Source organism: Rhinolophus sinicus, chromosome 10 (assembly GCF_057876585.1).
Source record: "Rhinolophus sinicus isolate RSI-liver-muscle chromosome 10, RSI-T2T, whole genome shotgun sequence".
Lineage (NCBI taxonomy): Eukaryota > Metazoa > Chordata > Mammalia > Chiroptera > Rhinolophidae > Rhinolophus > Rhinolophus sinicus.
Genome location: NC_142510.1, coordinates 7,240,427 through 7,253,809, shown reverse-complemented (window position 1 = coordinate 7,253,809; position 13,383 = coordinate 7,240,427). Strand labels below are relative to the sequence as shown.

The 13,383-nt window shown below is 47.9% G+C and overlaps 1 protein-coding gene across 4 annotated transcripts in view; it reads left to right on the top strand.

The window, feature by feature from the left end:
* SNX29 (sorting nexin 29) overlaps positions 1 to 13,383 on the top strand; it is a 426,403-nt gene that overhangs the window by 155,420 nt on the left and 257,600 nt on the right. The window lies entirely within an intron of this gene.

Sequence of the window (13,383 nt, the reverse complement as noted above, 5' to 3'; positions counted from 1 at the left end):
GAAATCAGGACCTCCTCTTGTTTGTGTCTAAAGGATGGCGAGGTGGGGTGTTCATGGCTTAGAGGGGCCAACCTTCTTAGGTACAACCTCTGCATGTGGGGAACCACTGTGGTGAGAAGAGCCGAGTAGCATCTGTTATAAAACCATGGCGGCCAGGGCCCCGTGGGATCGGGCCCTGCCAGCCTCCCCAGGGCCTCTGTTAGTAATGCCCCTTCCTACCTCCTGCTCCGGCAGTCCCTTCCTTCCTCGGGGCCTCTAAGAAACCCCAAGAGACGGGCAGGTTCTCAGGGTGCCGTCACTGACTGTGCCACCTCAGTTCAGCTCTAAGCAGAACCGATGGAGTGGACACTCCCATCTCTCTGTCTTTGGACGGGGCCACGCAGCAGAATGCTCGGAGGTGAAACAATGCTGGTGACTTTCCATTGCTCGGTGGCGGTGGCCCTGGCCAGCCAGAGGTGCTCAGACAGGCTTGGACCTGTTCTTGTACACAGGTCTCTTCCTGTTACCTCTTCTGACTCCATCCTCCTTCCCGTCTAGGTTCTGAGCACGCCATGTGGCATGGGCACCACCCTGCTACGTATGGTGGGTCACGGTGGCAAGGGAATGGCGTGGTGTCCTCCTTGCGTTGTCTCTGGGCAGCGCTCCTTGGTGTTTGGTTTGCTCCCAAGACGTGCACAAACCTCACTGTACCTTCAAATGGCAAGAAGTAGATTGTTTACTTTCTGTTATATCTTAGCCACCAGAGGTTGGCAAACGTTTCCTGTACAGGCCCAATAGTGACTATTTTATGTCTCCTCATTTCTTCATCTCCCCCTCTCCTTCCTTCTTTCCCTCCTCCTCTTCCTCCTCCTCCTGAAACGCATAGTTTTTACAATAAAATAGGCCACGGGCTGGATTCCACCCACGGGGTGTAGTTTGCCAACCCCTGTTACAGACATTTGTTGGTGCTCAGCTGCCGCTTTCAAAACATGTAACCGCGCTCGTTCTCGTTGAGTCTGTCTTTGCTTCAGGGGGCTTTTCCCGCAGTTATTTTGTCAGCTTGTTCCTGAAGTGCTCTGGACGCACTTCTGTATTTTCTTCATTCCCTGTTTGTCTCCTGCCTCTCTGTCTGTTCTCGTTTTGCTCCAGACACACTGGTGCTCTGGAAATTGCTCTAAGGTTCAGAGGTAGTCGAATTAAGGGTGAGGGTTGTTTGCTTCTTGACACTTTTCTTTCCACATTTCCACGGTGGACGTGCATGTCTTTTATAAGCAAAAAGTCCACTCGATAACCAGCTGACCGCCAGCCTCTGTGTTCCGTCAAAGGGATACTGGTTGGGGCCAGGCCCTCCCTGAGCTAATGATGATGCAGGAGGTGGAGGGCCTCCTACCTCATTTTGGAGTGAAGCCGTACGGTTTGCAGACTGCTGGCTTCTGATCGATCCTTCGCCAGCCTTTTGAGGTCACCAGTGTAGACATCATTCTTCTCACTTTATAACTGAGAAACCTGAGGCTTAACACAGGACTCCACAGCTAGCAAGTGGCAGAGCTGGAAGTTGAGTTTGGGTCTTTGGATTCCAAGTCTGGGACTCCCGCCGTCGCCTTCTTCAGACACGAGTCCTCCTGGAATGCTTTTCCTCAGTGAGGCTTGTGGCCGAGAGTAGGGCTTCTGGGGTCAGACTGTGTGAGGGTGAACCGGCTCTACTACTCAGCGGCTGTGTGATGTTGGGCAAGTTACTCACCCTCCCTGGGCCTCTGCTTTCCTGTGTGTAAACTCGAGCACTGCCCTCGTGGGGTGGTTAGGACTGTGGAAGGAAATCACTAAGATAATACTCAGTAAATATTCACTATCATTGCTATTACTTTTTTTTTTTCAATTGGGAAGTACTGGGGGAACAATGTGTTTTTCTAGGATGTCAAGTCGTCGTTTTTTCAATCTAGTTGTGGGGGACACAGCTCAGCTCCAAGTCAGGTTGTTTTCAATCTAGTTGTGGAGGGTGCAGCTCACTGGCCCATGTGGGACTTGAACCACTGACCTTGGTGTTATGAGCACTTGGCTCCAATCACTGAGCAAGCCAGCTGCCCACTGGCGGCTCAGCTCCAAGCTCATGCCGTTGTTTTCGATATAGTTGTGGAGGGCGCAGGTCACGGGCCCATGTGGGAATTGAACCGGCAACCTTGTTGTTGAGAGCTCGTCCTCTAACCAACTGAGCCATCTGGCCGCTCCGCTCTTTCTTTTTTATAACGTTTATTTTTCCTTGTAGGAAAATACACATAAAATGTACCCCCTTAACCGTGTTGAGCATGTACTTTGGTAATGTTTATTACATTCACCTTGTTGTGTATTCAATCTCCAGAACCCTTTCCGTCTTGAAAAACTGACACTGTAGCCATGAAACAACGCCCCACTCCCTTGTCCCTGGCCCCTTGCAGAGCAGTGCGCACTTGGAAACAGCACCTAAAGTTTGTAGGCAGCTGTTCTGCTTTGCCCTGGTGTGGGCCCAGCACTCCTGGGCGGTGTGAGGCATTTAGACTCAGAGGGGCCGCTCTGTCCCCTGCCATCTGCTGCGTGCTTACACGCTGCCAGGCTTTTGGTGAAGCACTTCATGGTCAGTGCCTGACGGAATCCTTAGCACAGTACTTTCTGGCATGTTCTCATGGTCGCCCTGTTTTACATATGGGGAAACTGAGTCTCAGGGTAAGTGTCATCTTTAACTGACAGAATCCTTAGCACAGTACTTTCTGGCATGTTCTCATGGTCGCCCTATTTTACATATGGGGAAACTGAGTCTTAGGGTAAGTGTCGTCTTTAAGGCCAGGTGGCTAAGAGGGGGCAGAGCCAGGGCTCTTAACCCTGGCCCAGGGGTGTGGCTTTGCTTTTCGCCCCGTCCCCAGGTCTCGTTGTTGGAGAGCTGTAGTGAGACTTTTCTTAGTGCATGAGATATGTGTTCACTTGAGTAGTAGGTTATTGGGGCACCTGCCTCAGACTTCAGGAATGGAATAGATGTGGCAAATCATACATCTCCCTCCCTACTGCCCCTTTCTCCCTCATTCCTTCTTCCACTTCCTTCCTGCTCCTCCCTCCCTCCCTCCCTCCCTCCCTCCCTCCCTCCCTCCCTCCCCTCCCCTTGCGTCATAGTTTTCTCTGACACACGTTTGTAGAGTGACTGCCATGACCAGGCCTAGTGCAGGGTGCTGGATGCAGCCGTGAGACGGTCACTGCCCTCGGAGCTCACTGACAAGTGGAGCAGACGGACGAGTGGGAGAAGTTACAGGACAGCGTGACCCCTCACCTAACGTGGCACTGAGGAGAGTCCACGTGTGACAAGAGTGCGGCAGAGAGCCGTCCCCCATGCTCGGCCTAAGGACAGCACCAGGGAAGGGTTCTTGGAGAAAAGGCCATCTATTCTGAGGGCTGAAAGCTGAGGAGGGAGTCTCCAGGTCAAAAAGGGATGGCTGACATGGCCAAAGCGATCTGAGGAATTCTAAAGAAAACCTCTGTGCAAAAGCTGGAGGGTGGTTGAACATAACAATGGCTCTTTCTGTAGTCAAAGGATTTCTTTTTTAAACTTCTTTTTTTAAAACAACAATCAGGCACAAGACCGGGTAACCTACCAGGACGTGCTTAGTGGAGTCCCACCTCTGTGTCTTTTGGGTGTTTCCAAGGGGCCGAGGCACATGTGACAGCCTTCTAGGGGCAGGATCAGGTGACAGGGACTCAGACCAGTGGCTGTACCCAAGGCCAGCTCAGAACCAAGTCTGGGGCCCCCCAAAGAACAAAGGCTGTGGAGTTGTTGGCCATTACGCTCTAGCCAAGCAAAGACAGTACGTGTGTGATATTTTGAGCTAATCCATAAATCTTGGCTTCCTTTCGCTTCAGTGAAAAATCTCTAACACTTATTTTTCTAATGAACAAAGCCTCCAGGGGTGATCAGATGGCAGGGGTCTTCACAAAGGCATCTTTGTGAAGCTATGTCTATAAGAGGCATCTTTTGTACTTGGTTCTGGACGTGTGGTCAGGTTGCGGCAGGCATTTGGGTCAGCCCAGGCCCAGGACGCAGGGTAGAGGCAGCACAGAAGGGAAGGTTAAAGGTCCTGTTCTGAATCATTTGAAGATCTGAGCAGCTGACACAGGGATCTGACCCGATCTCAGCAAAACCCAAACAAGTCGCCATCTCCGCTCAGAACTCAGCAGGCCTTCCTCGACCTACATGTGTCGACTCTCCAGTGTCCAGAGTTAACCATCTTCACTGTTAACTCTGCAGTAAAACGCGAGTCAAAGAAGAGGCCCTCTGGCCTTCTCAAGGGCCCCCATTAGACAGATGAAGCGACTGAGGTCTGTGTTTTACATGTGGACACCAGCCGGCATCCAGCCTGCATCCTCCGGCGTTCTAGCAAGACGCGACTTCACCAGGGTGTGAAATCCCTCGCGTACAGATGACTTCTCTGCTCTCCCACTTCTTCCTCACAGTTAATCCTCATGATGATTAATCTTTTTGCTCCTACATCATCTAAAGAACAGTCTTGTTCAACATTCTGGCGACCTGAAAAGCGTCGTACGTGTTTAATGTTCATAGGCAGCCACTCAGAAAGGTGCAGAATGAATTGAATTAACATCGTCTGGGGGTGTGAGATGTTGTACCCAGCCGAGGCCTGAAAGGGAGGTGTATGCTGACTCGAGAGCGCGAATCACATCCTTACGAAAGGAGAATGTTCTCATGACTTTTTAATGGCCCCTGAAAAGGAGTGTGCTCTATTAAGGTAAGCTCTTTAAAAACTAAGGCTTTTGTAAGTCTGAGAGTTTGAAAAGGAGCGAGGGACGGAGAGAGGTGGAGAGAGAGAGAGAGAGAGAGAGAGAGAGGGGAAGAAGAATCTGTAGACTGTATGATTCATCAGAGACAGGCAGCAGGGTCTCTGTCGACTTTAGAAAGGGGGCTTTGGTTTCCTGGGGATACCGAATGCCTTGGACTAAGCCTCAGGTTGTGAGAACATTTATTTAACACCGAGTCCACTAGCCAGCTGGTTTCGTCTGCAGGCAGCAGGGTCTGGCTATGATCCTTGATCCAGAATTCATTTGGATCTGCCTTTGGGACGGAAATTTGGACTTGGCCGATGCTCATAATTAGTTGGGATTATGGAGCAGGACTGTGGTGGAGAACAGACAGGGACGCAAACTCCCCTTGGGGCTTTTGTAAGAGCAGGTGTTAGTGTTGTAATGCAGCATCGCGATGGGTCCACCAGGGGGTACAGTGTAGTTCTTCTGGGGACTTAATTGCGGCCCCTCTTTGTTTCCTTACAGTTTCCCTGTTATTCATTCCACAGAGCTCAGAGTTCAGATCACCCTGTGGTTAGAAGCAGCCCCGTCAAGCTGATTTCTAGCCTTTGCATGTTTATCACTTCTTCTGTTTTGGAATGCATTTCCCCCATTCAGTGATCTTCCACTGAGTTAGGATGAGGTGTAGCTCCAGAAAAGATAGATGTCGGATACATATGTGTGATGTCGGTCATATTCCAGGGTGATGCTTTCTTATGGTCAGCTATCTGGAGAATTTTTGGAGTTCTTTTTATAGCGGTTGAGGGCTGAAAAAGTCAGCAAAGGTGAGGGAAAAAAAACACACAACTCAATTCAATGAATATTTGTCGAGTGTCCATTCTGTGTCAAGCTCTGGGAGCTGGTGCTCGTCCATGCAAATGTCTGGAGAAAAAAGAGTAAGTTCTCTAGATTGTTGCTCTTCAAAGTGAGGTCTCTGGACCAGCAGTATTAGCATCATTACCTGGGAGTGTGTTAGAAATGCAGAATCTCAGGCCCAGCCCCACTCTTTCAGAATCTGCGTTTTAACTGAAGATCCCCAGGTAGCTGTACACACATTATAGTGTGAGAAGCACTGCTTGAAGTTTATGTAGATAGATGGAGGGCAGATGTTGGCACATGTTACCGTTACTCCCTCACCTGTGCCTGTGGCAGGCATTACTAATCAAACCAGATGCGTCGTCCACCGTCCCCCCCCCACCCCCCCCTGCCACGAAGAGCCCTGTCTGAGCTTCATAATACATCTCAGCACAGTCTTCTTGGTAGCCACTTCCGGTTGTTTAAAGCAATGAAATTGAGAACAAATTCATCCACGTTATCCCACCTCTACCACAGCCTGCGATTATCTCTTACGTGGACAGCAGTGACACCTGGTCTCCCTGCTTCTGCCCATGTCTACAGAGTCATCTTTTAAAAGTGCAAAATTTCCCTGCTTAAAACCCTTTAGTGGCTTCCCATTGCAATTGGGATAAAATCCAAATCCTTCTCATGCCTTGTAAGACCCTGCGTGCCTTGGCCTCCCTTTGTGCCTCCCTTTCCCCTTTGCTGCCGTTCTCTGACCCTCTGGCCTCATTCCAATTCCTGGAACATGCCACATTTTTCCCACCTCAGGGCTGGGACAGACCAAAGTCACAGTCTCCCCAAGTTTCCCCACTGTCCGTGTGAGAAAGGTGGGGAGCACAGTGGTTTGATCTACCTGAGGCCACGCAGCCAGTCAGAGCAGGAGCCAGTTCATTTCAAAGCCAGAGACGCTCGTGTGCACCACCTTCCCTCAGAGGACCACAGCGGGGACCCTCCAGCCAGGCCTCCAAGTCGTCCTGTGCTTCCCGGGTCCGGAATGCGTCTCTCCCCCACCCCAATGCCGTGTGTGGCGGCTTCTCCTCATTGCTCAGGGCGGCCTTGGGCCATCACGTCCCCAGAGAGGCCTTCTCTGGCTATTCTGCCCCAGCAGGCCCCACTCTTCTCTGTCTCGGCACCCAGTTGTGTTCTCCAGGGCACTTGTCATAATTTGCAGTTAGTTTTACCTATTTGTTATTTGGCTTGTTTTCAGTCTCTCCGCTAGTATCTAAGCTCCATGTTTGTGTTATAGGCCCACACCCAGAATATCAGCACAGTTTCTGGCACATAGCAGGTGTTCAATAAATGTAATTTGGACATATGCATGAATGAATTATGGCAGTGGAAGGACAGTTTGTTCTAAGATGTCCAAATTAAAACCAAAACCAAAAAAACTTGAAAAGCCAGGTAGCTTTCGTTTGTTGTCCAAATTCGCTAGCAACGTGCCTGGAAAGATGGCTTTGAAGCTGTTCTTTGGATTCGGGAACTGGTTCTTCAACTTGCGAAATACTGTGTTTGGCTTCCTGTTTGGGCAAAGAGTCAAGCCATGATTTATCAGTTGCAAAAAATAGTTTTTCTTTTTCAAATAAACAGTCACATTCTCTTCATTAGAAACCCATCTGCCGGGCCCTCTGCAGTCCCGAGGAAAGGTTCTCGTAAACACAGTAGAAAGATTGCGTAGTCCAAGCTAACCCTGTTTCTTTAGTGGTAGCCGTTTTGTGGACATTGGACTGTTCTGGTGATGGCCATCTTTGCCCGGGTGCCAAGAGCCCATTCAGCATTAGTGGAAATGCCCGTACGCTTCAAGATGGGAACAAACAAAATTCACCAGAGTCAATCTGGAGACCTAATCTGGCTTTATTACAAGATTGATGAATCAGGCAGCATCCTGTCTAATGACCAGAAAGGTGCTCCTAGGAGTTGTACAAAATGGACGGTGTCTGTAGGAAGGGGGCTGGGCAGGGGAGCTATTAGCGAAAGAAAATAAAGGGTGATGTTGGGGCCAGGACATCTTTTCTTTGGGGGAAGAAAATGGACTGTGTCCATTTGAAAGTGTCACCAGTGAACAGGGCTTCTTGGCCACTCGCTCCAGCCTTAATGGATGGTTACCATTTAAACACCAGTAGGCAAAACTCTAGTCAGTTGTATTTGTATTTCCTGAGTTGCTATGGAGATGGAATACGTTTTTTTTCTCTGTATTTATAAATCAAATTTCCTTTTGATGAATTATCAGCTCATTTCCTTGGCATCCATGTTCTACGTATTTTTGCCATGGGTTATATGAGGGCTTGGCATCAATAAAGATGCTGGCTATTTTTTTTTTTAACCAGCAATGCCTCTTTTATTAATTAAGACTATAGCACAAATAACTGGCTTTTTGTTTTAATGGGTTCAAAGTTCTAGAGTCTAGGAATAGTTATAAATTGTCCTTCCCTTTTAAACTGTTGCCCAGTAGGTTTTTAGCATTTTGATGGTCTATATGTTGAGGATGACACCCTCAAGCCTTTGCGTGAAGGTACTTACAAGGACTTATGATCATTAAAGGGGAAAACGCATCGGTAAGCCCTGTTGAAATCCCCCTGCCCTCTTTCCCAGGGTATAATTTCTTTGGTAGTAGATATGGTTTAAAGCCTTGAACTCTGGGCTTGCTTTTCCTTCGTACACAAAAGAACAGCTCTGGTTTTCAATCTCCCAATGAGACTCACAGTGGTGAGGTTGAAGTTTCCAGAAACATGGCTGCTCACGAGAGTGTAAATCTCCCCAAAGCTCCAAGGACTCCGGCTGAGTTTCTGTGAGGAGCGCAGCGCTGTAAGGACAAAGCAGGGGTTTCAAGAGCCTGTGTGATGGAGCGCTGGTGCCTGGCAGTGTTTGATGAGCACTTGTTTTGTGCTGAGCCCTGGAGCTCAGAGAGATGCTCAGGGATCAGGTGAGCTGCGGGGTGGGTCTTGGCCCCACCCGTCTTTTGAGTTACATCCCTTGGGAAGCCATGTCTCTGAGCTCTATGTTCCGCATCTGCAAAATGGGTGTGCTAATAGTTCCCTGAGAGCTGGCTTTCCAAAGACCACATGAGATGAACGAGCCAGTCCCAGCCTGGCCGGGCCTATGGCACAGGAGGGACTCTGATTAAATTTTTCTTCCTTGTTCTCTGTCTCACATCCGTGTACCTGGAGTTTATACAGTGCTTTCTTATTTATTACCTATTTTAATCTGTAAAATAACTTCATGGGTGCTGGCCTTTGAATATGCAATTCAATTTGTACCGTTGTGTCACTGCTTAAAAACCCTTCCTGGGCCCCTCACTGCTCTTAGTGTCCGCTCGCCTCAGCCTCAGCCCCTCGAGCTCAGCCCGCTGCTGCAATACACACACCCTTCACCCGTCTGTCTGCTCCAGCCACGTGGTCCAGTTTGCAGGAGCCATGTCCGTCTTCCACTTAGGGCCTCTGCATTGACCATTTGCTTTGCTTGAACCTCCCAGGGGGAAAAAAACCCCCGCAAATTCCTTCCTTTTCTGACCAGCCAGTGCCCGTATCCTTTTGGCTTCACTCAGCCTGAGGTCCAAGGCCAAGGGGTCCAGGGGCTGGTCAGTCAGAGGATGCCGGGCACATCATTTCTCCTGTACTTGGCTTTGGGGGTCACCCTGAGAACAGTTGCCGTTATGTCATCGTTCATGTAAATCTGTGCTCAAGTTCTGTCTTCCCACTGGAAGCAGTCACTCCCTCCCTCCCACGCTCCCTGCAGCCCCTGGCAACCTCTGGTCTACTTTCTATCTCTATGGATTTGCCTGTTCTGGACATTTCGTATAGGTGGAATCGTGCAACACGTGGTCTTTTGGGTCTGGTTTATTTCACTTAGTGTAAGGTTTTCGGGATTCATGCACATTATAGCAGGTATCAGTGCTTCATTCTCCTGGAGTCCCAATAATATCCCTTTGGATGAATAGGCCACATTTTATTTATCCATTCACCCATTGATGGATATTGGCCTGTTGTTCTTACTTTTTGGCTATCATGAGTAATGTTATTACGAAGTTCATGGAAGTTGCATGAATACGTTCCTCATTTCTCTTGGGGATATATTTAGGAGTGGCATTGCTGGGTCATATGGTAACTGTTTAACTTTTTGAGGAACTGCTACACCGTTTTCCAGAGCCTCTGCACCTCTCACCAGCAGTGGAGGAGGGTGCCCGTTATTCCATGTCCTTGCTAGCAGTTGTTAGCCTCTGTCTTTTTGTTTTGTTTTGTTTTGTTCAGGCATCCAAATGGAAGTGAAATGGCATCTCATTATGGTTTTGATTCGTAATGATGGGTAACGATGTTGAGCATCTTTTCATGTGCTTACTGGCCATTTGTATACCTTCTTTAGCGAGATATCACTTCAAATCCTTTGCCCATTATTTAATTCAGTTGTCTTTTTTAGTGTTGAGTTGTGGGAGTTACTTGTATAGTCTGGACACGAGGCCCTTATCAGATATCTGATATGCAAATATTTTCTCCCATCCTGTGGGTGGTATTTCCACTTTCTTGATGGTGTCCTTGAAGCACACATGGTTTTAATTATGATGAAGTTCAGTTCATCTATATTTTTCTTTTGTCACTTGTCATTCAAACCTAATTGAGTTTGTTTTTGAATTAATGTTTCTGTCAATTTTATATCTCAAGATGATTTGCTATTTAGAGATTACCCTTTGGCTCTGGCCCAATGATTTTGGGAGTCTTTTGGATGGAGAGCTCTTCATTCCCTGTCTGGACTCAGCCCTGTGCTGGACACACCTCTGTTACCGACACTGACATTACTTAGGGTGTGGCCGTCTCCCTACTGAGCATCATAGCGGGTGCACTGGGCACAGCTCTCTCCCTACTGAGCATCATAGCAGGTGCTCTGGGCACAGCTCTCTCCCTACTGAGCATCATAGCAGGTGCTCTGGGCACAGATCTCTCTCTACTGAGCATTATAGCAGGTGCTCTGGGCACAGCTCTCTCCCTACTGAGCATCATAGCAGGCGCTCTGGGCATAGCTGTCTCCCTACTGAGCATCATAGAATAGCTGCTGAGTGGATGATGGTGTGAAAAACGTTCCTTTCTGGTTCTTGATTTCCCACCATGCATGCATCACTGATTCTTCTGCTGCTTCGCTTCTCTATTCTCTCTGTCTCTCTCTCTCTCTCTCTGAATGTGTGTTTCTGTATATGTGTATGTCTCTCTCCCCCCCCTTTGTCTCTATCCGTCCTGCCCCGTTTTTTTTATCTCTGTCTCTGTCTCTAGTCTCTCTGGCTTGGTCTCTCCAGCTCTCTCAGAGTCTCTCTCTCTCCTCTCTTTTTTTCATTTTTCTTTAACTTTTTCTTCTAAGCAGTTAACCGTGTTAAAGGTGCAGAAATAGCCAAACTAAAATCAGTGAACCACTGAGGTGGTGATTAGTAAAAATGTCTTGTGCACACACCAAAAAGACCGCTTGTAAACGAGGAACCCTCACAGCAAACATGGCCTGAGACTTGGGGGCCGTGTGTTGTTGCAAAGCAGCTTGTACAGTGAGGAGGCAGTGACTGCTTATTCTTCAGAGTGTTGGTCACAATGTCAGAATGTTCAGTGTTTACCTCATATGGACCAGTTCAAGTTCTGCCTGTGATTTTCAGCGGCACAAGCAAGAAATGGCCAAGGCCAAGTTCGTCTTGCAGTATATAAGTACCTTTAGCTTTGTGTGACCAAACTGGTTCTGTCTGCTCAGGGAACCTGCCAGGTTGGTCTCCATTTGTGTTTAACAGCCACATCAGATGCCCTTTGCAGGTGATTGGAGGCAGACCTGCGCTCTCTCCGTTTCTTTCTTTCCCGTCTCTCTGTGATTGTCTTTGGTGTTTCACAGGCTTAGGACAGTTGTACACAAAATGTTGAATTCTTCACTGATATGGTCCAAAGTTGGCAGAAGTTACCGGGGAGTCAGCTGGTACCGTGTGGCCACAGAGCTCAGGTTTCCACGTTCCCTATTGGGAGGGAGCCTGGCCCCCTGGCCTGCAGTAAGTACTTAATTTGAAATTTGGTTAGAAAAGCACAACGATACATTTTCAGATTCTGAGGTAGAGTTGTGGCATGTTGGAGGGGAGCAGTGCAGGCAAAAATTTCCTCATGCACTGTTATTGCTGGAGTTTGCCAGGAGTTTTATTATGGAAATCACTATTTCTGCCTTTCCATTTTCCTGTTGCTCTCCTATATTGTTATATTTTCACCTGTACAATGTTGGAATATTCTTCTGGGTTCTTGCCTTATGATTCAGCGGCAAGACTCAAAATAACACAGAGGAAAGCAATGCAAAAAACCTCTGGGTAAAAGAGATTTGCACACCACACTTGTTTTATTGAAAGGAAAATTAATCAGTGTTTTGAATAGAAAACTGAAACACGATAAAAGGTGGCTGGAAACACAGGTTGTAAATTTGATGTGTGTGTGTATGTGTGTGTCTGGAGTGTAGATTCTGATTTATAATCACAGCTCTTTTTGACAGTGTATGGGAACCTGAGGGAATTGAATGGTAAGAGGTAAGGATTCAGAAATAAATAACACGTTAGGGGATATTGGAAAAGTACCGTTTTTTGTTTCTGTACGACTTGTTTCTGTCTGGAGGCAGGGAATCTGTGCGAAGTAAAACCTGGTCTCTCCGTTTTTAATGTATGCTGCTTCTGGTTGCATGTATTAAATAACCCAGGACTGCTTTACATATTTATTTCCCAATACTATAGGTTTTCATTTTATGACTCTGGTTTCTTCATACCAATGTGACATAAATCTCACTAAGTACATGTCCATCAACTGTTCAGCAGTTATAGGTCCTGTTGGTTGAACCAACAGACTGGGTTGGAGAAAGGAAGGCGTCAGTTAAACGTCTTCATTGGAAGGACCACGTCCAGGAGACAGCAGGACGCTCAGAGGGCTTCCACCTGCCCTCTGTCCTGTGGTTAAGGAGCTTTCTTGCAAGTCTCCTCTAACAACTTGTGTTTACATCTGCCTGGCTGGATTTAGTGGCACCCCATGGGTGTCAGGGAGGCGTGAAGTGTGGTCTTTGCGCTTCCTGCATGGCTCTCCTGGGTGAAGTGGGAGGAAGGAATGGGCCACCAGGCAGGTGCCCCTGCCGGGCTGGAGACGTGGTGCTGGCAGGAGCCCGTGTTCACTGATGTCCACTGAGCACATTGCGTGTACTAGAGACGGCACGTGGGGAACCCGCGAGCCTGTATCGGTCTGCCGCAGCATCCGGCATTTGGGCGGCTGGTAGATGTTTAAATCGTTCAACACCGTTTCCTGGGCTGCATCTCGCTCGCCAGGCTGCAAACTCCTGAGGACAGGAGTACGTGCGTTTGGCCCCCGAAGTACCTTGCTCAGTGCTACGTACCTAGGAAATATCCACACACGTGTTGATTTATTAAACCGAGACTATTTCTACTGAAAAATGTGTGTCTCTGTGTGTACGTCTATGCATTTTCTGATTATAAAAGGCTATACGTTTATTAGAAAGAATTTTTAAAACGGAGTAGGACAAAAAAAGCAAAAACTAAATCACTTTTAATCTCATCAACCAGAAGTAGCCACTGTTACGATTTTTGAAGTGCGATCTTGTTTCATTGTTTTCATGTCTCTGTGTGAAACAAATTTGGATCGTTCTGTGTATGTCATTTTGTATTCTCTCGTTTCACGTGGGATGATGTCATAAGCATTTTCGCATGTCGTCGGATATTTTTTTCTTAACAGATTAATGGCTTCATTGTGTCACACTTCC